Genomic DNA, 25,325 nt, shown 5'->3' with positions numbered 1-25,325 from the left:
TGTCTACATTTGCCCTTTAAAACTGAAAACATGCGTTTTTTGCGGGTAACCATCTTTCGAAATTACTCGCGAAAAACACCTCTGAAGCACAAAACTTTTCGCGGGAAGTCTTTAGACACGAGACAGTCGTGAAAGTTTCTATTTGAATTTTGTGTTTTCACAATTTTGCCTAAACCCATTTTTGCGGGAAAAGCTTAGTCGTGAGCTTCTCATGAAAATGCCTCTGAAGAAGTTTTTGAAGAAAACATTGAAAATGCAATTTGCACAAAAACTTAAAACACGAAAGTATAAAAACACTTTCAAAAACATATAAAATACTCAAAAATCTTTTTGGGTTTGATCGACAAGTAATTGAGCATACACATCACATTTGAACACATACAATCACACAAATGAAATAAGTATTCATTGAACAAAGTCTTGTGTGTTGTGTGTGAGTATCAAATGTGGAATAGTCAGTAGTCTAAAGTGAAGTTTTAATGATCAATTTAATCAAGTCATACACAACTAGTACTAAGTCAAGTGGTCTATCTCAATTATAGAAATGAGCATTTATGACCTCCCACAAAAATGATTACATAAGTTTTTGAAGCTTTTCATTTGGCTTCATTACAATTCATAACATTTGATTGAACAATACACATGTGTAGTAGTGGTACACTCATCCTTAGGCCAAAGGCTTATAAGGTATGAATGAGAGGCGTCTCTCCCCGATGTGGGACTGAGCAAATTCGTGCGGGTGGGACGTTGGTTGATCCTTGCCCATCCCAAAGGGAACAATGCCTGATTGGGGGCCGAGACGAAAGTCCTCCCACAATAAGCATCAAGTTATTAATATGGGAAAGTTCAGATTCTACAACTGGATGAGAATGAGAAGAAAGTTGATCTCCCAAGTTTGTGGGTTCTATGTATTGTTGGAGCACTTGTAGCAATGGAGCTAAATAGCTATATAGCTATTTTAGCTCCACCAAAACACAAAAATCAACCATACAGCAGTAGAACTAAAGGTTTTTTTTTTACCTTCATTGCTATAGTGCACATCTATCTATGGATGTGCATTGTAGCTGAGAGCTAAAAAAAAAAATATTCCTCCAGCCAGATTAAAATATTATTTTTTCTTTTTCTTTTCTTCTCAGAACTCTCACAATCTCTCAACTCTCTCTCTTAACTTTCAGACCTCTCACGCTGCCACCCCCTTGACCCACGCCGCCGACACATATCGCCACAGACCCAGCTCCGACCATGGCAACCACCACCACCACCACCACCACATCAGTCACAAATCCAACCATACCCACACTCATCAAACCCACCACCTCCACCACCACAGCAACCCCCACCACCACGGCAACCCCCATATTAGTCACAAACCCAACCACACCCACACTCATCAAACCCACCACTACCAAGGAAAAAAAAAGAAAAAAAAAAGCAAACATCGGTAAAACCCACAGCCAAAACATCACCAAAACCCACGACCAAAATCCATCACTGAGAGAGTCATAACCCATGAACCATAACCGGACTAAGTGGACTTGAGAGACCCATGAGCTAAAGGAAAGAGCCGGACTTGAGAGACCAACGACAAATCAACCCACGGAGAGAAGACGAAGGTTTGGCCTGTGATGGTGGTGGGTTGCAATAGCTTGTGATGGTGGTAGGTTGCAGTGGCCTGTGACAATGGTTCGGTCGTGGTGGCTTGGTGATGGTGTTTCACCATGGGTTTTGGGTTTGAAGGGGAGAGAGCATAACAAAAGAGAGAAGGAAGAGAGAGAGACTAAAATGAATAACGAGAGAGAGAAGAAAAATAAACCAATAATTTGTATATATATAATTTGGTTTTTAAAAAAATAATGTTGTTATACTAGACGATAATAGGCTATCATGATGATTGAAATTTTTTTTTAATCAAAAGATAAATTTGTATATATATAATTTGGGGTTAAAAAAAAATATTATTGTTACACTAGATGATTATTTGCTATCATGATGATTGTGAAATTGTTTTAGTAAAAAAAAAAAAAATGTATAAGTATAATTTGGGGTTAAAAAAATCACTTGTTAATACTTGACGATTATTTGCTACATGTGGCAGCGGTGGTGGCGGCGGCAATAGTGGCAGAGGTAGCGATTGCAGTGGCAGTGGAAGAGTTAGCGGAGTCGGTGGTGGTGGCGGTAGTGGCTGCGGTAGCGGTTGCGAGTGGTTGTGATTGTTGTTTATTGTAGTGGATATATTATTTTATTAATATTTATATTATTTTATTGATATTTATATTATTTTATTGTGTTAAAAGCTAAAATAGATCCACTGCTGCAGCATGTGAATAGGTAAAATAGATAAAGTAACTTTTTGTAGTGCCAAATAATTAATTAGCTCCACTACTGCTGTGGATGCTTTAGAAGCTGGGTGTATGTGTGCACACAAAACATAATATTCAAATTTTGTGATTTTCCAAAGGCCCCAAACTATGCAATTTTGACAACTGACAATTGAAACAATGGGGGTAATGCTCAGTGTGCATTTTTTTTTTCAATGAAAATGAAAAAATTTGGCAAGAGTAAACCCATTAGCTTATTATGTGTTAAAAAATATACATTTTAGCACTCAAAATAATTATTTTTATTATTTTAACAAACTACTTAACAATACAGTCAACACACTTCTTTTACAGCTTTCAATTAAAAAATGTAGCTAGCACACAAGATGGAGGTCATCAGCATTTGGTGTGCTAAAATAGCATTTTGAGAGTTTTAAAACACTCGACGCTAATGCTCTAAAATTAGATGTAAAAAAATGGATGTCCATAATATTATTGTTGTGTACATAGATTTCTATTAGCTATATCTATTTCTATTATTTATTAACTATATAAAAAGCACCAATGTCCCTACAGTACACATTTGGTTTATTGAGTCCCTTTATCTTTTTTTATCTTTTTATTTTATTTTATTTTTTTCGAGTTTTGAACAGTTGCTACAATCCCAATTTAGTTTGTTCAATTGGCACTGTATCTACAGTGCTTTGGTTTCAAACTCTCCATTGTTGCTGCTTTCTTTTCTTTTCTTTTATTTTTACTCTATTTTTTTTTTCGGCACAATATCATCATGTCCACTCTTATATATATATATATATATATATATATATATAAAGTTGTTAGTTAACACAATAAATTGTCACAATATTTTTGCAATTGTTGATATGTTAATTCCTTATAAGTTAAAATAAAATATCATACTAGAATCATCCACGACTAAAACTAAAGGTATTATGAAAAAAAAATGCTACATCCACAATATTTTTTCGCAACACTTTCACAACATTGTTCATTAGGCTTTCCCCCCCCCCCCCCCCCCTCCTCCCCCCACAAACCACAGTTCGCCCAGTTTTGGTTGTGCTGTTTTTGTCTATTCTTTTAAATATTTATATGTGTATGTACAGTTGCACTGACTTAACAAATTCTTACAATATTTTCACAATTATTGACAATTTGCACTGTTCATTGGCCCTTTTTTTTTTCACAATACGTTGGTTTTTCTTGTGCTTTTAAATATTATATGTGCATACACAATTACACTGACGCAAAAAATTTTTACAATATTTTCATCATTATTGAGGTGTCAATTTTTTAAAGGTCAAAATAAAATAATAAAATAAGAGACTGAGACTAATCACAACTAAAAATAAATATATTATGAAAATGTTATAACATCTTCTTCTCGTCACAATATTTTCACAATCACGAGATCTCAGTTCCTTATAAATCAAAATAAAATAAAATAAAAAAGAAATGCTATATCCACAACGTTTTCACAATAATTTTGTAACAAATTTTATGTAGTAAGGTATTTTTGAAGGATAAAAAAGTGATATCAGTAGTGGGTTCCATTTAAAACTAATAACAACTTATCATTTATAATTTGTTCTAAAAATGTTATTTTTTTGAGGTGATTCTAAAAATATTATGGATGTAGCATTTCTCTCAAATAAAATAAAACTATATCTATTCGGATCCTAAAAATAAAAGTATTGTGAAAATGTTTTAATATTTTGTTTGTATTCTTAGACTTCTTTTTTAGTATATATAGTCAAATTGGATGAGCCAAAATTCACCATACGTTTCATGCACAATTTTCTTGTATTGTTTTTTTGTTTCTTTGCTTTTTTTTAATGCATAATTTTAAAAACAGTAATAATTTTTGCCTAAGATTTTTTGTGAAAATGCTGTGGACGTAAAAATTAAATAATAAAATATCAAACTGGGACCTACCACAACTGGAAATAAAAAATATTACGAAAATGTTGTGACATTTTGTTATATTCCTAAACTTCTTTTTTGTGTGACATTTTGTTGTGTTCCTAGGCTTCTTTTTTTGTTTAGTCAAATTTAGTAAGCCAAAACTCATTGTTTTAGGCACAATTTTCTTCAGCTGGCTTTTTATTTTATTTTTAAATGCAAGGTTAAAAGTGGTTAACCCAATTTAAAACTAGTAGCAATTTACCACCTAAGATTTATTATAAAAATATTGTGGACATAACATTACTCTAAAATAAAAAAAATAAAATATTAGACTATGACCCACCATAGCTAAAAATAAAGGTATTGTAAAAATATCGTGACTTTTGTTGTGTTTCTAGACTTCTTTTTTGGTTTATTCAAATTGTTGAACTAAAATTCATTGTTTAATGCATAATTTTTTTAGGTTGATTTTTTTTACACATTGTTTCAAGTTTTTTTAAAAAGTAAAAACAAAAACACACACACATATTGTTTTACACACACATAACACACACAAATTGACGAAGTAACACTTTCCTCCTTTATGTTCGAGGCAGTTACATTCCCCCCTTAAACTAAAGTTGAATAATTTCATCATTTATATTTTGTAAATGAGCATATACCCCTATTGTTTCTCTCTTAGTTAAACCCTAACAAAATCTTATAATTCCTAAAATATTCCATTGTGCAATGTCTAATATACTCCTACTAAATTTTAATGTCCCAAAAAATTTCTTTGTGTATTTTGAATTTTATGTGGTAGACTGGTAGTCATACTTGGAAAGTTAGAATGATGATATATGGTGTTCTATTTGTTACCTAGAGAACGCTAATTTATTATGTTTAAATCTTCTACACTTATAATTTTATCTAATAACAACTTTGATAACATATGCCTTTTGTTATTTTGTTCTTTTTTTAATTTATTTTCCTGCTTAAAAGGGTATTCATTAAAAATAAGTAAGCTAAACATTGTACTCATAAAATAAGATAATAAAGAATGAAATATGAATAACAAAATCTTCATTGTAGATGATTGCAAATATTTAATTTAATGAAGATCTTCAAAAAATTATAGCATATATTATCATTCATTGCGAAAATTTAAATATTGTAGAAAGATGATAACATTTATTATCATTTTTTGGTGAGTAGATATTACATTTAGTAAATAAGTTCTAAGAAATTGTCATAGTGCATAGATATTCAAATAGCCATTTTAAATTTAAATACATGACTTCATACTTATTATTCAACAAAAAAAATCTATATTAATTTTCTCACTAAAGGGTCAGCACGTGCCATGCACGTGCAACCCACACTAGTAAGCAAAAATGAGGAAATGATTACAACATTTTGTCACCCATTTTTTCAAACTTCTCCTTGTTGTACAAGAGGATCTGCCATCAAAGTTATAAACTGTTGCTCTAACTTATTTTGTAACATTGTCTTGGTTGAAGTGTTCTTTAACTTAAAAATATTAGCCATACCCAAGCATATCAATAGGCTTGGCACAATTCATAAATACAATGGTTCCATTTTGAGTAAAACACCCTGAAATCCAAATTAAATTCCAGTATTATGCATTCAGCGTTCCTCTTTTAAATCTTCACGGTTAAACTTAGTAAATTTCACACCAAAAGAAAAGATCTTTGTAACTTTGGACATCTTGTTCTGAAAACCAATGAAGTTATCTCTACAGAACATATATACACAGTTAACTTTTATTTATTAATTTCAGAAACCACTTGAAAAAAAAGCTAAAGGAGATAGTAGTGATTTCATCACAAGTTTTGGACAATAACTGTTTGTGTAATATTATATATTATCTTCTTTTTTGTAATAATTTTGCAGTGCATACATTATGTTCAATTGTTCATACAAAAAAAGAAAAAGAAAAATAGTAATGTAGAGTAGACTTAGAGTAACTCGATCCTATGTTGTAATGGAATATTTAGTGTTATTTCATTTATAGAATTAGATGCTGCACCAGTTGATCTATCTGTACTATTGTAAGTACCCTTCAAAATAAATGCAGGTTGTTTTGGAGAAGGAAGAGGAGTGTCATTACCCAACATGAAAATAACAGTTGACATGGTTGGCCGGTCTCTTGCATGTTCTTGCACACACAAAAGTCCAATTTGAATGCATCTTGAAATTTCATTAGTAGGGTATGTCTCATCTAGTAACGGGTCGAAAATTTCCATGGAATTTTCTTCTCTCCATAGGTCCCAAACCTGAGACCAGATATTAATCATATTAGGCTCAACAATATATGCTTAATTTTGCAATCATTGTTTTCACATGTACTTACATGTCCAATCAAATTTGAGGAAGGGCCATCATGATGGTAAGTACCATTGCTTTTCCCAGTAATGATCTCCAATAGCAATACCCCAAAGCTATATACATCAGACTTTATTGAAAAAAGTCTTTGCATTGCATACTCAGGTGACATATAACCACTGTCATAGCACAATGAAAAGGAAGATATTGAACCTCAACATAAAATGATCAAAGATAGCCCTCTGGGCACGAACATACATGTAAAATTTGAAGTATCACAATATGAAAGCAAATTACAAAGATATCCTTAGTATTTTTTTTTTCTTACATAGGCATGTAGTTTGTACTCTCCTTAGATGTAAAAATGGTAGTCAAGTAATCGGTTAAAAAAGTATATCTTTGTTTTCTAGCATACTTACTATGTTGCAACGATGCAATTTGTACTAGCTTCAATTTGGTCCCCTCCAACAATTCTAGCCAGGCCAAAATCTGAAATTTTTGGATTGAATGCATTGTCAAGTAGAACATTGCTGGCCTTTAAATCTCTATGGATAATTCTTAATCTTGAGTCTTGATGAAGATATAAGATCCCTCGACCAATTCCGCAAATAATCTCAAATCGCTTTTCCCAATCTAAACATGACCTTTTTGTTTCATCTAAATGAAGACATGAGAACTTGGATTAGATTATATTGCATTTGTGCTTTCTTACTTATGTATAAATCCTGCTATTTGGAACTGATATGTTTGTAATGGGAGGATTGTTTTCTAATGATGATGGGTGAGGTTAATGTGAAAAAGAAGACATACCAAAAATGAAAAAGTCCAAACTTTTATTTGGCAAGTACTCATAGATCAACATCTTCTCTTCTTTGTGAATGCAACAACCTAAAATTCTCACAAGGTTCCTATGTTGGAGTTTAGCAATTAGTGTAGATTCCATTTTGAATTGTTCTATTCCTTGTCTAGAGCATTTTGATAGTCTTTTTACTGCTATTTCCATTCCATTTTGTAGCAAACCCTGCAATTAAAGTCCAAATATCATTTTGTCATTGTGCACAATTGTTGAAAGAAACTCAACTTGGTGAATTGTAATTCATACTCAATGAGTACCTATAAACATCAATGATGGAATTTATGATGCATAAACACACTTGGAATGAGATAATGCAAATTCTGGGACTCGTTCAATGAGACTACCTTATAAACTGGGCCAAAATCACCTTGGCCAAGCTTGTTAGCAATAGAGAAGTTATTTGTAGCTGCAATAATGGTTCTTAGATCAAATAAGGGCAAATTTGAATTTCTTCTAGTTCCATCGAGGTCCCTTCTACTTGGAGAGTCTTCGAAGTATTGTAAAGTGGAGTCAGCACTATATGAATATGTGCTATGCCTCTTCTCTGTAATAAAACAAGTTATTAATAATGCTGGTAACCATATTTGTCCAATTAGGAATTCTCACACAAAAGCCTAATTTAATAAAACTGAGAAACACACTAAAATAAAAGAATGAAACAGAGGAAAATATGAGGAAAAATTGAAGTTTACAATTTTCTATTTATCATTGACAGGAAATCCCATTTGGTTAAAATGCACTTTTCTAAGAGGTAAGTGCTTATGGGTGATGAAAGTTCTTCAGGCCTACTGGGGCAAGAGAAAATCTTAAGATGTCAGGGAATTGGTTGGGCCATTCATCAAGCTTTTAGTTGAAAGGGTGAAAAAATTATCCATGTGGCATGAGAATTGACACCCTGAAGGTGTTTTGATCCCCAACTTTGTCCAAAAGGGGGAGTATGATACTGCAATTTCTGAGTTTGCAAAAGTATCCAGTATTCTAAAAGAAATGCAGTAGCCTTGGAAACCTATCAAATCAAAAGATACTACCCTACAAGCTTATTTTCATCAATTAAAATAGCTAAGACAACTTAATGTACCGAACTTCATCTAAATATGGAAAAGTCACATGAATTTCAACCTGGAGTGAAATAAGAAACAAGATGGATACAACTGAATGGTGGAAAGTGGTATGGTCTAAAGCAGCTGCTTCTAAGCATTTAATGCTTTGTCTTTGTCTAGCAGTGAAGGACAAATTGCAATTCAGAGTAGAATTAAATAAAAAACATGTATGTCTCAATGAATGGTAGAAACTGGTATGGTCTAAAACAACTTTTCCCAACAAGTCCTTCATATCCTGGCTGGCAGTGAAGGGCAGGTTTCCCTTCCAAGAAAGGCTTGTAAAATGGGGTACAATGGTGCTCATGTATGTTTTTTGTAGAAGTCAAAAGGGATTTTTGATCATGTCGTCTTCGAGATCGAGTGTTCTTTCTTTTGAATTTGACATTTGGGTATGGTAGACATAAGAATGTGCAAGTGGAATGAGCTAATGCATTTATTCGTAGGCTGAAAGGCAAGAAGTTTAAGAATAGCATTTGAAAAATTTCCTTGGCTACTTCAGTATACCATCTTTGGATCCAAAGAAATGATTATGAGGATAATAACAAAATATATCCAGTTCTTTTTCATTTTTTCTTTTATCAACTTCTACAATTGAAAAATATATCAAGTTCCATTCCATTTTATTCAATTTTATTTCATGATTTACACATTTTGTATATTCTTTTATAAACTTTGAAACATAGTGTTGGAGTAATCTTGGGAGCATTTGTTCACTAGCCTTAGAAGTATAAAAATAGGTTTAAAAAAATTGCTCTAAACTTCCTTACCTTTCTTCTTCTTCATTACAAAACAATACACAATTGGGACTATAAAAAGGAACATTACAGCAACAGAAACTCCTAGAATTGCCAGCATTCTCTTTTTTTGAGTAAGACCATTTTTCTTCGCATATTGAGCTGAGTAAAAAAAAAATAAATAAAATATTCAAATGACATCATAAATTTCAGAAGTTAATTGAACATAAATATTTATTGATGCAGTTGAGTAGGGATGAAACAATGGATTTAAGGAAAATATGTGATTTTATAATTTTTTTTAAAAAGGAGAAAATGTGTTTCTCATTCTGAGGTCCAACATATCAAAAGAACAAAACAAAAAGACAAACATGTTCTCACAAAAATGTCATGTCCATATGTGATTCTCTTTTTTTAGGCCGAAAACATGTTAAAAGAAGAAACGAAAAACAAAAATTGCAAACCTATTTTTGTAACAACAATGTCAACAGCCAAGAGAGTATTTCTTATTAATATAAGCAGAATCACAGTTCAAATTCTCTCTCTCTCCTATTATTGTAACTATATAAAAATAAAATAAAACAAGTATTACATAGTAGGACCTACTACGAGTGATGAATATAATTGTAGAAATCTTGTGTTGTTAGGGGTATACAACTCTTAAATAATTTCGACTTCTCCACACATCATTTGAGTTTTGAATTATATGAAATAAATAAGGCAGCATTGTGAAAAATTTGATAATTTTTAGATAATTTAAAAAAAACCATATATAATTTCTTTCCCATATGGAATGTAATACTTAGATTTGTAATATGAAATAGATCTATTTTAAATAGAGAAAATCATTTTTCAATAGTATGACCTAAATCAACTTTAAGGTTAGTACCATAGGGCAAATTAGATGTTGAACTAAGTTAATTTCAAACTAATATAATACAATAGACATGAACTTTGACTAATTCTCTATTTGTTTTGAAGTAAAATAAATAAAAATTTCAGCTATTTAGTATGACAAATAAATATTTTCAAGCAAACAAACAAAATCAGTAGCTGAGTCACCAGAATTGCTGGTGTAGGAGGTCTAGTGACCAGACTGTCGTAATTGTAGCTTGAACGATGTCTTCTACAACCAGACAGAGGACAACTGCTACCAGAGCGATGTCTCCAGCCACCAGAATGGTGGCTTGGGATATCAAACCTCTAGCAAATAGCTTCAGTTATCGGATTGCCAGCATCGGTTGCTAGAGTGATGGCTCTAGCTACCAAAATGTTGGTGCTGATCATCGAAGTAGTGGCTCTAACCACCAGACTACCAACGTCATTTGCCTAGCTCATCGAACCGGTGGCCTAACCATCAAATGTAGGGAGAAAAGTCACTGTGTATTTTCATAAAAATTTTTACCAAATTTTTAAAGAAAAAATTAATTAAGGGTACCTAATACAACCGCATCCACACGTATGTATAAATCTTGTCCTCCTTCAAGAGATGTTCTTGTGTCCACCAAGTCCCCATGCCATGTCAAGCAACCAATCCCTCCCTCACTCACATTTGCACTTGCATAAGCCATACAAGAACAATTCCTCAAACACTTTTGCTCACACTCTTTCATACTCAAACTCATGTCCACATGTGCTATTGAAGTATCCGGCACCTGCATATGTGCCAAATTCACGAACCCTTCTCCGTCGTTGCACATGGACACTCCTTACTTTTCCCTCATGCAATCACGAGATGACTTGGGTTCAAATCCAAGAAAGCACTTGCACTCAAAAATGACCATATTATTGTGTGGGTCACAATAACTATTTGGACCGCAATTCAAATACTTATCGCACGACCCTTGTGGGGCGGACCAATAGTCGACCCATGTAGTCTCCTGCCATAAGGATTGTTTCACAATTCCTGATTCATCCACCACCATTTTAACAATAACTTTGGTGGGTAAATTTGGAATAATATTGTAAATAAAGGTGCTTTCATCTTGATCATTCACAAAGCTAACTCTGAAGTACGGTGATGCGATTTTGGGTACACCGCTCCATGTTACGCCATTCCAAAATCCCATACGCCATAATAAAGTCTGACCTATGTATAACATCACCTGAGGGTACCCAGTTGGAACCATTCGAAATGAATGGTTGCCAGTTCTCGGGTCATCTTTGGACTTCCAAGATGTTAGGAACCGATTCAACCCAGTCCGCCGGTCCAGCCCAAGTTTCATAAGCGGAAGCAGAGTATTGGTGGGATAATCAAAACTTTGCCATGTATGTGTAACACGTTGGCTGTCTTGTTGATCCAAAACACGATTTCCTATATCTAAGAGCTTAGCCATAGAATTATTTGTGGATGAGACAGAAAAAGAAACATTGGTGGACCAAATAGGAGTGGTTTGGTTTTGGGTGTGGAGTACAAGGTTTCCCTTACCGTTGATGGAGAGGACTCCGGAGTAATCATTGAGAGGAGCGTCTCTATTTGCAACCCACACAACGGTTCGTTCGGTGACTTGGTTATACCAAATTCCATCATAGCGACGACTGGTACTACCGGGGCTGAAAAACCCAAGTGCAAAGGTTTTCTGGTTTGAGAGTAGAAGTTGACCATCCTTGAGGGGTTGGTCTGGTGTTATGGTGTCAAGGGAAGTGCAGATTGGGCAAATAAGAAGAAGGGAGAGAAGAAGCAATGATGTATTCCCTTTAGCAGGATTCATCATTTTTTCGAATGAAGAGAACAGTAATAGGACTTATGGTGGACCAGCTAGCATAGACTTTAGAGAGCTTGATAGCCATATAAAAGAAAAATCAGTTCTTCTTCTTTTATAAATAAAGTTAAATGAGTTATTCAATGTATGCAAGCTGTCGTCCACTTGTCACGGAGAAGGATCCACACGTTTACCTTGAAAACCAGAAATTGCAGGCACGTGTCCACTCTTGGTTAATGTTATCAGTAATTTCACATTCCAACTTGGATGCTTGGACTGTGATTGATGGCACTTCCACTTCCACATTGGATGTTTGGAAGGGGATTTTTTTGCACCGTGTTTGACACTTCACTGGATATTAACATTTTCCTACCCAGTTTTCCACTTTCCTGGTTTTCCATATTTGGATGAACTTGTTCTGGTGCATGATAAATTTCCATCGTGTTTAACACTCAAAAGATTTTTCTATTTTTCCGCTCTGTTTGTCATTTAGCTTTTTACCTAATTCATACGTTGATACTTGATACCCTGTTTTGACCGTCTTGTTTTACGTAACAAGCAAAATATCCCTTAAGTCATGGCTGTCAAAATAGGATAAATTAAAAAGTGATATTAAGGGTGGGCCGGTGAAAATCAATAAGAAATTAGTCACATCAATAATTTGTAAAAATATTATAAAATATTTTGTGACTATAGCATTACTTTTAACAACTTGTACATAGACTTTATTGTGATTTTTGTGATACTGTTGCGTCCATAACTTTCACTAGTATGTAACCTGTGCTTAGGCACAAAAATGATAAATTGTTGTTGTATTATTGATGTTAATTTGGGTTACTAAATATATAGAACATTAGTTCGACCAGGAAATTTAAAGGTACTAAAATGATTTTTCCTTGTAATTTTAATGATATTGGTTATGCCAAATTTCTCATTAAACTGTTGTTATATATATAATTTTGAAAATCACTACTAGACACTATATTAGACACTACATATACTATATCAATTCACTATCTTTGTCCGTGAAATTCTACTAAATACAACACAAAATAAAAGAATAAATTTGTTCAATAGTATTTCTTAAATTGAATGGAGATAAATGCATGGAATTGTTTAACTCAATCACAGTTTGTTACGTTCAAGATCTTCATATACAAAATATCTAAATAGAAACAATTTGTTGGTCTGGTGTTATGGTATCAAGGGAAGTGCAAATTGGGCAAACAAGAAGGGAGAGAAGAAGCAATGATGTATTCCCTGTAGAAGGATTCATCATTTTTTCTAATGAAGAGTATAGTAATAGGACTTGTGGCTGACTGGTTGGTATAGAGAGCTTGATAGCCATATAAAAAAAGTCAATTGTTCTTCTTTTAAAAAAAAAATTAAACGAGTTATTTGACATATGCAAGCTATCGTCCATTTGTCAAGGACCTACTCAATCACGTGTACCTTGAGAGATACTTAACGAAAACTCCGGTCTTCTCAGGCAACTTTAAGTGAGCGTTTGTTTTAGGCGTTTTGGGCTGAAAGTTGCTGAAACCAAAACTGCGTTTTCATGCTTTTTTTTTTTTTTTTTTTCCTGCACGTGAACAGTAAAATCACTGTGCAGGGAACAAAAAATACTGTTCATGCATTGTTCACGCACTGTTTATGTACTGTTCATGGGTCCCACGACACTATTCACACATTTAAAAATTATTTTACTATAGTGTTTTCAGTTTTCAGTTTTCAGTTTTCAGTTTAAGCAACAATAAGTTCAATCCAAATGGACCCTAAGTCTTAGGTAACAAATTTTGACCCTAGAACTTAGATGTACAATGACAGAGTGACAGTTCAAGAAAAATTATTGGGTGGTTCTTTTAATAGGGACTGTAAGGACACAATACGCAACGAACCACAACAGTGTTGAGCTCGCACGTGAAAGGGCCCAGACAATATCATTTGTAGAGAGTGGGTTTGAAAGGCTAGGCCTTGGATACCCGGCGGTGGGTTCTTTATGGTGTTCATGCATGGTTAGGGTGTTTTCGCCCCTGGAGTCTTTTCTTGGAGGTGGGATGGGAGGCCTTCTCCTTTCTTGGCCATTTCCCCCCCCCCTTTATCCAGATTACTTACTTTTCTTTTATACTAGCCTGCGTTCGCTTTCCTTCGTCCACGTGTAGGGTCGACCTTTCCAAGACTGATACTTGTCCCGTTAATCCAAACCCAAAGTCGTTGGGGATGGTTGATAAAGCTGAAGAATACGGCTCTGTTAGGTCACAGCCTTGCATGGGAAGGGCAGCTTTTCCTAGATATTTTGGATTTTCTTTTAGGCTTGTTCCTATACCATTTTTGCCCTTCTTCTCGGTGGAATTTTGGGTCTGCCGAGGACTGAACTGTCCTCGGCAACATCTCTGGGCCATTTTGGGCTTTATGTTATTGAGCTTGGGCCGTAGCCTTTTTTGGTTTGGCCCTTTGGACTCCCCATGAGTAAGTGGGCCCGGCCCATAAATTATTAGGCCCCACAATAGCCCCTCAAAACCCTGCTGTCCGACCTTCTGGTTGGAGAGGGGGGTTTTGATAACACCGAACCTTTATTATGGCTCATTTAATTCATATTCTCACTGACGTTGGCAATTCTCCACCTGCCCAAGAGATGTACCGGTCTACGAGATGTTCTTCTTGATTTGTTCACGATACGTTCATGCCGTTTGGTTATCCGAAGCGTGTCTTTAATAGTTTCTCTTCACGAGACATCTCAGATTCAACGGTTACTGATGGTGTGGGGAAGCGGAACGGGCATATTCTTGTTTGCAGATTTCCTTGGAGATTTGAACACATTAAGTACCCTCCTCTTCGTCCCCTATATAAAGAGAGAAGACAGGAGTTGTTTCTCCCATACATGAATCCCTTTAATCCCCAGGAAGTCTGAAACCCTTAGATTCCTCCCAGAGTTTATTTTTGCCCTCTGATTATACCTCATCCTGTAATACGTTCACCATAGTCATAAGCCATGAAGGAGCCATTCCCCTACCAAAAATACCATATTTTAATAAAGCTCGAAATGGCTCGGTCAGGGCAAGGATGGCGGAGACTCAAGATTTGTCTCAATTTCCTTTCAACCAAAATCCGAAGCAGGGACTCGTCATGCCACACTCTCGGCATGATTGAGCCGAGGACACCCATTATCAGTACCATCCGCTCTCTCATGAGCATATCTAATATGGCACCAGTGTGTTAGGAGTCAGGACGAGGCAGGGACTAAGTGCCCCTGCTTCTTCCTCTCTTTGTTCACTGGCGCCTCCTTTTGCCTCTCTTTCTTCTTCTTTCCACCACCAGATCTATCCTGGTGCTTTTCCTTCTCCTTCTTTTTCTCCTTTCTCTTTCTTTTCATCTCTTCCCTCTTCTTCTCCTCCTTCTTTTTACTCATGTCCTCCATCTTCCTCATTCATCTCCTCCATCTTTTTCTAAAGAAGGTCCTTCTCTCAATATGGGCAATACTGAGGCAGAGTTAGGAGGGACTTCGGAGACGAGTTTAAAAGACACCTGACCGTTTACTTATTTGTATTGCTGATGTTGTTGTTGTTGTTTTTTTTTTTTTTTGTTGTATTGTTTCGGCAATTCACCTTTTGTATAGGCTTGTTTAAGCCCCTCTTTGTACGTCGTAATACATCTTCATATTAATAAAAATTGTTGTTATTTTACTTCGCATGTTCTATCTCTATGTTTTTACAAATTTGCAAGCGCTGCTCGGCACAATAATATAGCATTTGAATCAATGACAACTAAGGCCAAAATACTTGCTAATAAAAAGATGTCACCATAACTTTAATAGAATTGTTTGACACAACAATGCCTACCTGTGAAGAACGATACTTACTCAAAACAATGCCGAGATGAGAACTGGATGCTCTATGCGGTGTAGGAAGTAATCATCCGAAGACATATCACCCGTAAAAATGAACAGCCCCCTTAGGCTACTGAATAGTGGGGCGTCCTGCCATCATCCTAACACTCTTATTGGCCTTAACCTTTTACAGTATTTGAGCCGAGGACTTTCCCCATCCGAGTAGTCGGCTTCCCCATAGGCTTGAGTCCGAGGACTTCGCAACGCCTTGGTTCTGTCCAAAACTTGTATTTTCTTTGTAAGTAGTTGGTTTCCCCAGAGGCTTGGGTCCGAGGACCATGCAAGGCCTTGGTTCTGTCCAAAACTTGTATTTTCTTTGTAAGTAGTTGGTTTCCCCAGAGGTTTGGGTCCGAGGACCATGCAAGGCCTTGGTTCTGTCCAAAACTTGTATTTTCTTTGTAAGTAGTTGGTTTCCCCAGAGGCTTGAGTCCGAGGACCATAGTTCAGTTTCTCCCCTTCCTCAGGTATTTCATGAGGTGCCGAGCAGGAGGTTGTCCTCGGCCACGGCTATTCCTCGGCGTGGGCCGTAGTCCCTGGGCCCCCATGCAGAACGGGCCTGGGCCGCGAATTCATTAGGCCCACAAATTAAGAGGTATTTCTGTAGTCTTTGGTCACGTGGTACTCTTTGGCGTCCCAGTGTTAGAGGTGCGCCTTCACGAGACTCCTTTAATCTCATGGTTGCAGGTGGCGTTGGAAATTGAGCCGGAGCCATTTTGTCTGTAGTGTTCCTTGGGACGCTGCGTGAATTAAATGCCACCTCCTTATCTTTTTAAATAAATAGGAGAGAAAATTGCTTTACCTACGCACAAATCCTTCAGTTTCTTCCCAAATCACAACTCCCATATTCGGTGCTATCCTCCCTTAGTATAACATGTTTGAGGCGAAGGTTGGGGTGAAGGAACTCTCTCCGCCACAGAGGTACTGTGTCCTCCTGAGACTCAAAGTAGTGAGGTACGGGCAAGGGAGGCATAAATTCAAGAGAATATTCCGTTTCGACAGAGGGGAAAGGATGTTTCTCCCTCTTTTAGTCAAAATCCAAAGTAGGTTCTGTTCATGCCAGAATTTTGGTGTGTCAGAAGAAAGATTCTCCGCCATCAACGCCTCTGCCTTGTTGCAGGCAAATTTTTGGTGAAGGCTCCTCAACTTCCGGCTCCCTGCACCTTTCCTTCAGCGGTGTGAGGCTCAAGTTGGGTTTCATGTACCTTTTCTTCAGCTACGCTAGCCTGAAGCTGGGCTCTCTCTGCACCTTTTCTTCGATGATGCAGGCCCCAAGCTGGGTTCTTTTGCTGCCTGAGTTATGGGCATGTAAAAGCATTGAGGAAGAACAAGGTCTTGAAGCAGTAGCTAACCTCTCCTCTGTGCCACCTCCTCGGCTTTATCTTATTCTCTTGTATCTTTCTTTTTGATTATGTGGTTAGCTTTAGAAGCCAACCTCTCGTCTGTACTGCCTCCTCGGCTTTATCTTATTCTCCTGTATCTTTCTTTTCGATTATGTAGTGAGCTTTGACATGAGCTGATTCCAGCTTTTCATTGTACGCTGTACTATTTCTTTGTTTTAGTAAAAATGGAAATTTATTTACTTGTTTGAATACTATTCTTTTTGCAACACTACTTTGTGAAGGCGTGTGCTCCATGTGTGTGTTTCTTCAATGATACTTAGAGCAAGAAACCTTGAAACATAATCCAACCAATTCTGATTTACCAACACTACCAGGCATTATGACGATAATTCATAGTAAGTTAAACTTAGGAAACTAACTGAGGTAACAGTTGAATATTCTGTGATAAGTGCGAGAATACCGTCCGAGAATGATAATCTCTAAATAATCCATCCGAGGAGTTGACTGAGCAGTAGGGAACTTCGATTGTGTTTCAGGCAACATATTGCTCTATATTGCATCGATCCCTTTGGTGCTGAAGATCCGAAAGCAGACTTGAGAATCCTCGCAATTTAGGAATTAACCCAATTGTTAGTGGAGAGTTTTCCTCGGATAGATCCTAAGGTCCATGTAATGTAGTTTTTCCTTGTAAGTAGTTGGTTTCCCCAGAGGCTTGGGTCCAAGGACCATGCAAGGCCTTGGTTCTGTCCAAAACTTATATTTTTTTTGTAAGTAGTTGGTTTCCCCAGAGGCTTGAGTCCGAGGACCATGCAAGGCCTTGGTTCTGTCAAAAACTTGCATTTTCTTTGTAAGTAGTTGGTTTCCCCAGAGGCTTGAGTCCGAGGACCATGCAAGGCCTTGGTTCTGTCCAAAACTTGTATTTTCTTTGTAAGTAGTTGGTTTCCCCAAAGGCTTGGGTCCGAGGATCATGCAAGGCCTTGGTTCTGTCCAAAACTTGTATTTTCTTTGTAAGTAGTTGGTTTCCCCAGAGGCTTGGGTCCGAGGACCATGCAAGGCCTTGGTTCTGTCCAAAACTTGTATTTTCTTTGTAAGTAGTTGGTTTTCCCAAAGGCTTGGGTCCGAGGACCATGCAAGGCCTTGGTTCTGTCCAAACTTGTATTTTCTTTGTAAGTAGTTGGTTTCCCCAGAGGCTTGGGTCCGAGGACCATGCAAGGCCTTGGTTCTGTCTAAAACTTGTATTTTCTTTGTAAGTAGTTGGTTTCCCCAGAGGCTTGGGTCCGAGGACCATGCAAGGCCTTGGTTCTGTCCAAAACTTGTATTTTCTTTGTAAGTAGTTGGTTTCCCCAGAGGCTTGGGTCCGAGGACCATGCAAGGCCTTGGTTCTGTCCAAAACTTGTATTTTCTTAGGGTTAGCTCCTCGAATAGGGTGGAGGGAGTCAGCTTGACGTTTGAAGCCCCTAGACTTGCCCACGCCATTGGCACTGCGGGGCGTAGCCCCTAGTGGGAACTTATGTTGGAACAACAACAATGTGTCGCCAGTCATACAGGCATACTCATAGACTCTTGCTCGACAAACGCCTAACTCCACTGTCACCTGAGCCAACGCACAAGCCCTTCCCCACAGACGGCGCCAATTGTAAGGACACAATACGCAACGAACCACAACAGTGTTGAGCTCGCACGTGAAAGGGCCCAGACAATATCATTTGTAGAGAGTGGGTTTGAAAGGCTAGGCCTTGGATACCCGGCGGTGGGTTCTTTATGGTGTTCATGCATGGTTAGGGTGTTTTCGCCCTTGGAGTCTTTTCTTGGAGGTGGGATGGGAGGCCTTCGTCTTTCTTGGCCATTTTTTCCCCTCCTTTATCCAGATTATTTACTTTTCTTGTATACTAGCCTGCGTTCGCTTTCCTTCGTCCACGTGTAGGGTCGACCTTTCCAAGACTGATACTTGTCCCGTCAATCCAAACCCAAAGTCGTTGGGGATGGTTGATAAAGCTGAAGAATACGGCTCTGTTAGGTCAGAGCCTTGCATGGGAAGGGCAGCTTTTCCTAGATATTTTGGATTTTCTTTCAGGCTTGTTCCTATACCGTTTTTGCCCTTCTTCTCGGTGGAATTTTGGGTCTGCCGAGGACTGAACTGTTCTCGGCAACATCTCTGGGCCATTTTGGGCTTTATGTTATTGAGCTTGGGCCGTAGCCTTTTTTGGTTTGGCCCTTTGGACTCCCCATGAGTAAGTGGGCCCGGCCCATAAATTATTAGGCCCCACAGGGACTGTTTATCATGGAACAGTCACCCACTCAAGATTTAAGTAATAACCCAATGATAATAAATAAATAATTATATAACGTTTGTTGTCTTTTATATCACCTCCTCTCCCATCATCCATCTATCTCAATAATAAGATTACAAAAATTGTGGTCTACTTCACTGGTTATTGCAAAAGTTGTGGTGGTAAAATAATTGTTATTGGGTTTGTCTAAAAGTGATTGTTTAGCCAAACAGTCAACAATTAAGGTTCAAATGATAGCCCAACGATGATAAATAAATAATAATATATCCTTTGTAGTGTTCTATTAAATTACCTTTAAAAAAAAATATCCAATTTATCATATCAGACAAAAATACAATGAACTATAATTAAACGTATATAACGTATATCAAACATTTTTCATACTATACTTGTTCACAAATATTTCAACTAATGTGCAAATATTTCAACTTCATTACTTTTATTGATAGTATTGAATCTATTGATAGTATTTGTTAAGGTGTGTCATTACGTATGTAACACTCTTTACCAACAGATAAGAAAAAGATATAAATTACTTTACTTCTCTAATTTAAGTAAAAATTTAAAAAATTTCTTAAATTTTATAATTTTTTGGGCGGTTTAAATCCATACATGATATGATTTTTATACATTAAAAAAAAAAAAAAAATGAAGTGACCCGATCAAGGTTTTTTTTTTTTTTTTTTTTTTTTTTTTTTTTTTTTTTTTCTTGTGTGTATGCTTTCATGAGATAGAGAGAGCATGCTGAGAGTTTGATATCACAAAAGAGTTTAAGGGTTTAAGAACTTGTAGCTCACTATTTAAAATTTTAAACTGATCACACCCATCCTTCATTAGCAAGTATAAAGCATCAGCAAGTACATTTTGATGCCAATCTACTAACAGCTTGGTTATATGAAAGATTGTCTGTGTTTGTGTTCAGGCAAAGCAAGCAAAGATAGTGTAATTTGGAAGATGACTCGACTGAATCGAGAAGATCAAGGTCCACAGGAGCATAATTGGACACAACACCAATTAATAAAAGCAAAAGATTCTCCCTGATAATATAATTCACCAGAAAACATGATCAAAATATATGTAATAGCAAAATTTTCAATACCAGTTATGCACACACAAATATTCATAAACTTCCCATGTCACCAGAACATTGATTGCTAAAGTATAAACAAAACCCCTGGCCCTGGCCCAACCATATGCTCAGCTGTAACTTTTCACAATATGGTCCAAGTACAAAACTACCTAGGATAAATCAAGTATCTATACAATCCAAAAAAGAGAAAAAAAATTGAGTGTGATTTTACATTTTCGTTCACAAGGCAAGGTAGTGTTGTTAAATAAGCAATAAGGCTATCTGCAAATTGTTTCTTGCGAATAAGTCATGTCTCTCATATTCTAATATGTAATGCGTTTAGTCTCCAAAAAACCTATTTAGTTTTTATTCCTTTGCAAATTGGTGAATATTGGATGTCTTATGCAAGAAAGGTGGGTTGATTCTGATGAACATCAAGTTCCTCTTCCCAATATTCATTAACAATCTTACCACTGCCAGTCACCAAGTCAAAAAGCTCCGTATAAAGCCATAAAAGTTATCTATTGGCTCTCAAGACCCATATGATGGGCCCTTCAAATCACTGCTGTGCTAGAACGAGCTATCCTTTGAGCTTCTTCCAAGTCTTTCAGAAACCTACTTTTTTTTTGCCAAAATGATTATTGGATCAGAGGAAATCGTGTAAAGCAAGTATAGTTTCCACTTTAACTACATTCCATCAAATAACTAAACTAGCCTCAAATTATCACTATATAACTAAACGTATCCTATAAATATGACAAAAGTATAAAATAAATACAATTTATGGATATTTGTATTAGTTGAGATATAAGTTCAGTAAAGTGTGACTGAAGTTATAGAAGTCTGGCTTATAACAACCTTCCATTCTCTAGGCTTGGGTTGAGATTGGGTTAAAAATGGAACTTCAAAAGAATTTTGATTTGTAGATTTTAAGTAGCCACAAATCATTGCATGCTTGCAACCTACAAGGGATGAATAATGCCAAACCAAAATCCACAAGCCCAACATAGTTTCACCAAGTGTCAAATTAACATGATGCAATCCAACCCACAACTACATTCTCAAATTTGCAGCTGATGCAAGAAAGATGAAGGCCATAGAATTTAGCATTTAAAGCTAGTGTGTGCCAAGCATGAACCACAGCTAGCACAGCAATACCGTGCTTCAAAAATCACAACGATGATTCAAAAGCATACATACCTCTTAGAATTCAGAACCACAGAACCACCAAGTATAAAATGAATTCCAGAATTGCTGGCATTTTGTAAAGCAACAGAACGTGACTCTTCATATGTCGTCCCTCCAACAATGAATATGACTACTTCCTGTGGCCTGCTCAAAAATGAAGTGTTTATCATTCAAGCTATATTATCCAAAGCCTTTTAAAAATCTTTATTTGAAGGCTATAACTTTCACTTCAAAGGCTATGGCTATCTCAAATATAAATTAACGTTCAATCCTACAATAGTCTGTCCATGCTTGAAAAGCCTTTACTATAGGATGTAACAGCAAAATGAAGGGGAAAGATAGGAGACTTGAGTAAAATGGTAGAAAAACTTGTGAGGATAGGTGATCAGGGGCATATATATCTGATTTTGACGTTAACATCTACTTCTAGCTTACCATTACTTTTGTTTCTGGAATTTATAGACATTTTTAATTTCATATCTTAGTCCTTTTCCCCCCTCTTTTTAGTATTTTCTTACAAGGGGAGGAGATTCCCTTTAAGCTGGACCTCATTGGTTTTAGTTTTTCTTTTGTACATGTTAATTTTATTTCTTTTGGGTCTTCTTTTTGTCATCCCATGAACTAGGATTGTGCCCCTTTTTGCAATTTTTTAATTAAAAAAAAAAAAAAAAAAAAAAAAAAAACTATTATATAAATTTTTTTTTTTAGTGTTTTCCTTGCATACCTCCCATGCACTAGGATTTCTCTTTTTTTCTTTTTATTTTTTTTAATCTAAATACAATTTATTACTTATCAAAATTATATATCTAATTTGGATGCATGGTAATCAAGAAGCTACGCAGAAACAGTAATAGTTTCCATTAAATGAACAATAATCTAAGCTCTGGGGGTAGGCTAGATGGCTTAAAAACTGTCTTCAACAAATTGAGGGGACACACCCACCTCAGTTTACTCATATCAATCCCTATGACTAAATATAGCATAGTGTCAGGGTGAAGCATCATTGCCCAAAATATGCACAGGGCCAAACTCCCAAAGATAAGAAATCCCTAATTGATACCTTTGGTGTGTGACCTGCCATAAACTATGTTGATATAATGTGGTTTGCTTCAAATGAGCCATAAGCAGACCAGCATACCTTGATTTCTTTGTTTGTTTGTCTTTTTTTTTTTTGGGGATAAGGGGGGGGGGGGGGGGGGGGTTGTTACGGACCAGCATTCGTTCTTTAACAAGTGCTGAAAGTTAGACATTAGCATCAAATATCTGATGAGAGATTCAAAACACTTCCGGAAATGCTTTTCCGTAAACGTGTGTGTTTGGTAGTTACTGAAATTTGGGTCAAACTGAAATTGTTTTCTGCGTTGACCATAAAATAAGGGCTCACGGGCGTAAAAGCATTTCTGTTTTTATTTTACCTTCAAATCCCTTCTGGAAAATACAGACACGCAAAGAGAGAAAGAGAGAGAGAAAGAAGGACTCACAGACGCGCAAAACGGCAGAGAGAGAGAGAGAAAGAAGAGAAAGTAGGGAGAGAGAGCTAGATCGCGCCCCAACCCCAAACATAGCGGCGAGATCGCGCCATCGAGTTCAAGCTGCTAAGTTCTCAGTTTGCGCCGCCGATCTCTCTCTTTCTCAATCTCCCTCTCCCTTTTGAACCGGGTCTGATCATCGCTGATCACTCTCTCGCCGAACACTCTCGCCGATCTGCTTGATCTCTTTGATCTCTGATTTTTTTGTTGTTGTGGTGGTGTAGGTGGTGGCGTTTTGGTGGTTTCTGTGTTGTGTGGTGGTGGGTTTTGTGTGGATAGTGGTGGATTTTCTGTGGGTGCTAGTGTGTGGGTGCTGGTGGATTTTCTGATATAAAATTTATTTGGAAGCTAAGAAAATGGTTGAGAAAGTGTGAAAAATTTGTAGGAAAATAGCATTTTCAAAATATTACCAAACACTGAATATTGTTTTCTAATATAATTTTTAAAATACAACCAAACACAAGAAAATATTTTCCTTTCCCGAAAATATTTTCACCTGAAAATATTTTACACCCGGAAAATATTTTACACTGAAACAAGCACAACCTTAGACTAAGAAATTTGTATGAAGTGGGTTTTTCCTCATAAACTCCTCTCATTATTAAAGAGTAAAATCAGTAACATAACTAGAATTATCTTGGCACTACTTCCTGATAATATGCACACATAAATGTACATACAAACCTACCCACATACATAAACATGTACCACACACACATGCACAACAAGTTCCAGTTACCAGTTTTTGCAGTCTGACCACTGGTTATTCAGTTAAGCCCGGTTTTTTCAGAAAATCTTGTTTTACCGTTTTAGGCTATATTTGGATTGGTATAGAGTTCTTGATTGAACCAGTTGAATTAGCTGGTCTGCTCAGGTTTTTAAAACAGTGGAAAGAAACCACGCTACATTCCAAAATTTGCAAGAGATAAACTGCAACATTCCTGGGAAGAAACAGTTATTTTAGAAAACGAACCTGCCCTGCTGAAAGTGATTGCCAACATATGGTAGTCCACATCCCTCAACCGTCCCTTGGAAATGCTTTCCATGGTTTGGAACAAAAGGGGCTGGTGCTGGGTGTAAACATTCTCAACCTCCTACAGCATGTGGGAAAATGATTTATAAGCATCTAACCACATCCGCAAGCAGAAAGTGAAGTGTTTCTAACTAACCTTCAGTCCACAAGCCATGTTACGAGCAATATTCAAAAGATCTCCAATTCGCTTATCAACCCCTGCTTGCTTCAAGACGAACTGGACAAGCTGTCATACCATGATGGCCAATTTTTTGAAACCAGTGAATCATCTAGCAACTAGCAAGGAACACAACAATTTCAACATATTTGCTGCTCTACTAAAGCATCAAAGCATGCATTACAGAAATGCTGGTTTGCTTATTTTACCCCTGGTTTGTACTTGGCAGACCGAGAAGCCAGTTTGTTGAAAAGTTGCATCAATTGAACAGGGCTTTCCTTCTCGTAGCACAAAGCATAAAGCATCACTAAGCGTAAACGGTCAATATCAGATACACTTTCATTGTTTAAAAGATTTGTCACTGCCTGCATTGATGTTTGAAAAGGGAAGAATGTCATTGCTCAACATTTGAACAGTATATTAGATATTTCCAGCTCTAATTTCAAGCTGTCAAATTCAGGAATCTCAAATCATATATCAGTAGGGAAGTCTATTGACACCAAAAAAGAACCAACTATCACATCTCTCCCTCCCCAGTGTTTAGTGGTGTGCCCATGTAAGTGTACATGCCGCCGCCGCCGGGGGGGTGGGGGGGGGGGGGGTGTGGGGTGTGTTGAAAAAGTCTCTAAACGGTGTTATGTAGCACCACTCAATATCAGTAGACGAACACTTTGTTTCAGACAATAACTTGAAGGGAATGAACATGATGTGCAAATATAATGAACTTGTCTCCAACTCAGCTCAGGATAGACTCTTTGCAACTTCAATCTCAGTTTACATGTCTTGATTTCTGCCCTCTTTATCTGGTTTTGTGGTTTTTTGGGTTTTATGATTAAGATTCTGTATACATCAGCATGAAGCTTGACCTCCCTCCTCC

The 25,325-nt window shown here is 36.6% G+C and overlaps 2 pseudogenes; both read right to left on the bottom strand.

Moving 5' to 3' along the window:
• Positions 1-6,196: 6,196 nt before the first annotated feature.
• Positions 6,197-12,037, bottom strand: LOC126701146 (G-type lectin S-receptor-like serine/threonine-protein kinase RKS1; annotated as a pseudogene).
• An 8,484-nt stretch (positions 12,038-20,521) lies between these two features.
• On the bottom strand, positions 20,522-25,016 carry LOC126698854 (vacuolar protein sorting-associated protein 45 homolog; annotated as a pseudogene).
• Positions 25,017-25,325: the final 309 nt, after the last annotated feature.

The sequence above is a fragment of the Quercus robur genome, chromosome 9, assembly GCF_932294415.1.
Source record: "Quercus robur chromosome 9, dhQueRobu3.1, whole genome shotgun sequence".
Taxonomy (NCBI): domain Eukaryota; kingdom Viridiplantae; phylum Streptophyta; class Magnoliopsida; order Fagales; family Fagaceae; genus Quercus; species Quercus robur.
This window is presented reverse-complemented; position numbering and strand designations above follow the sequence as displayed.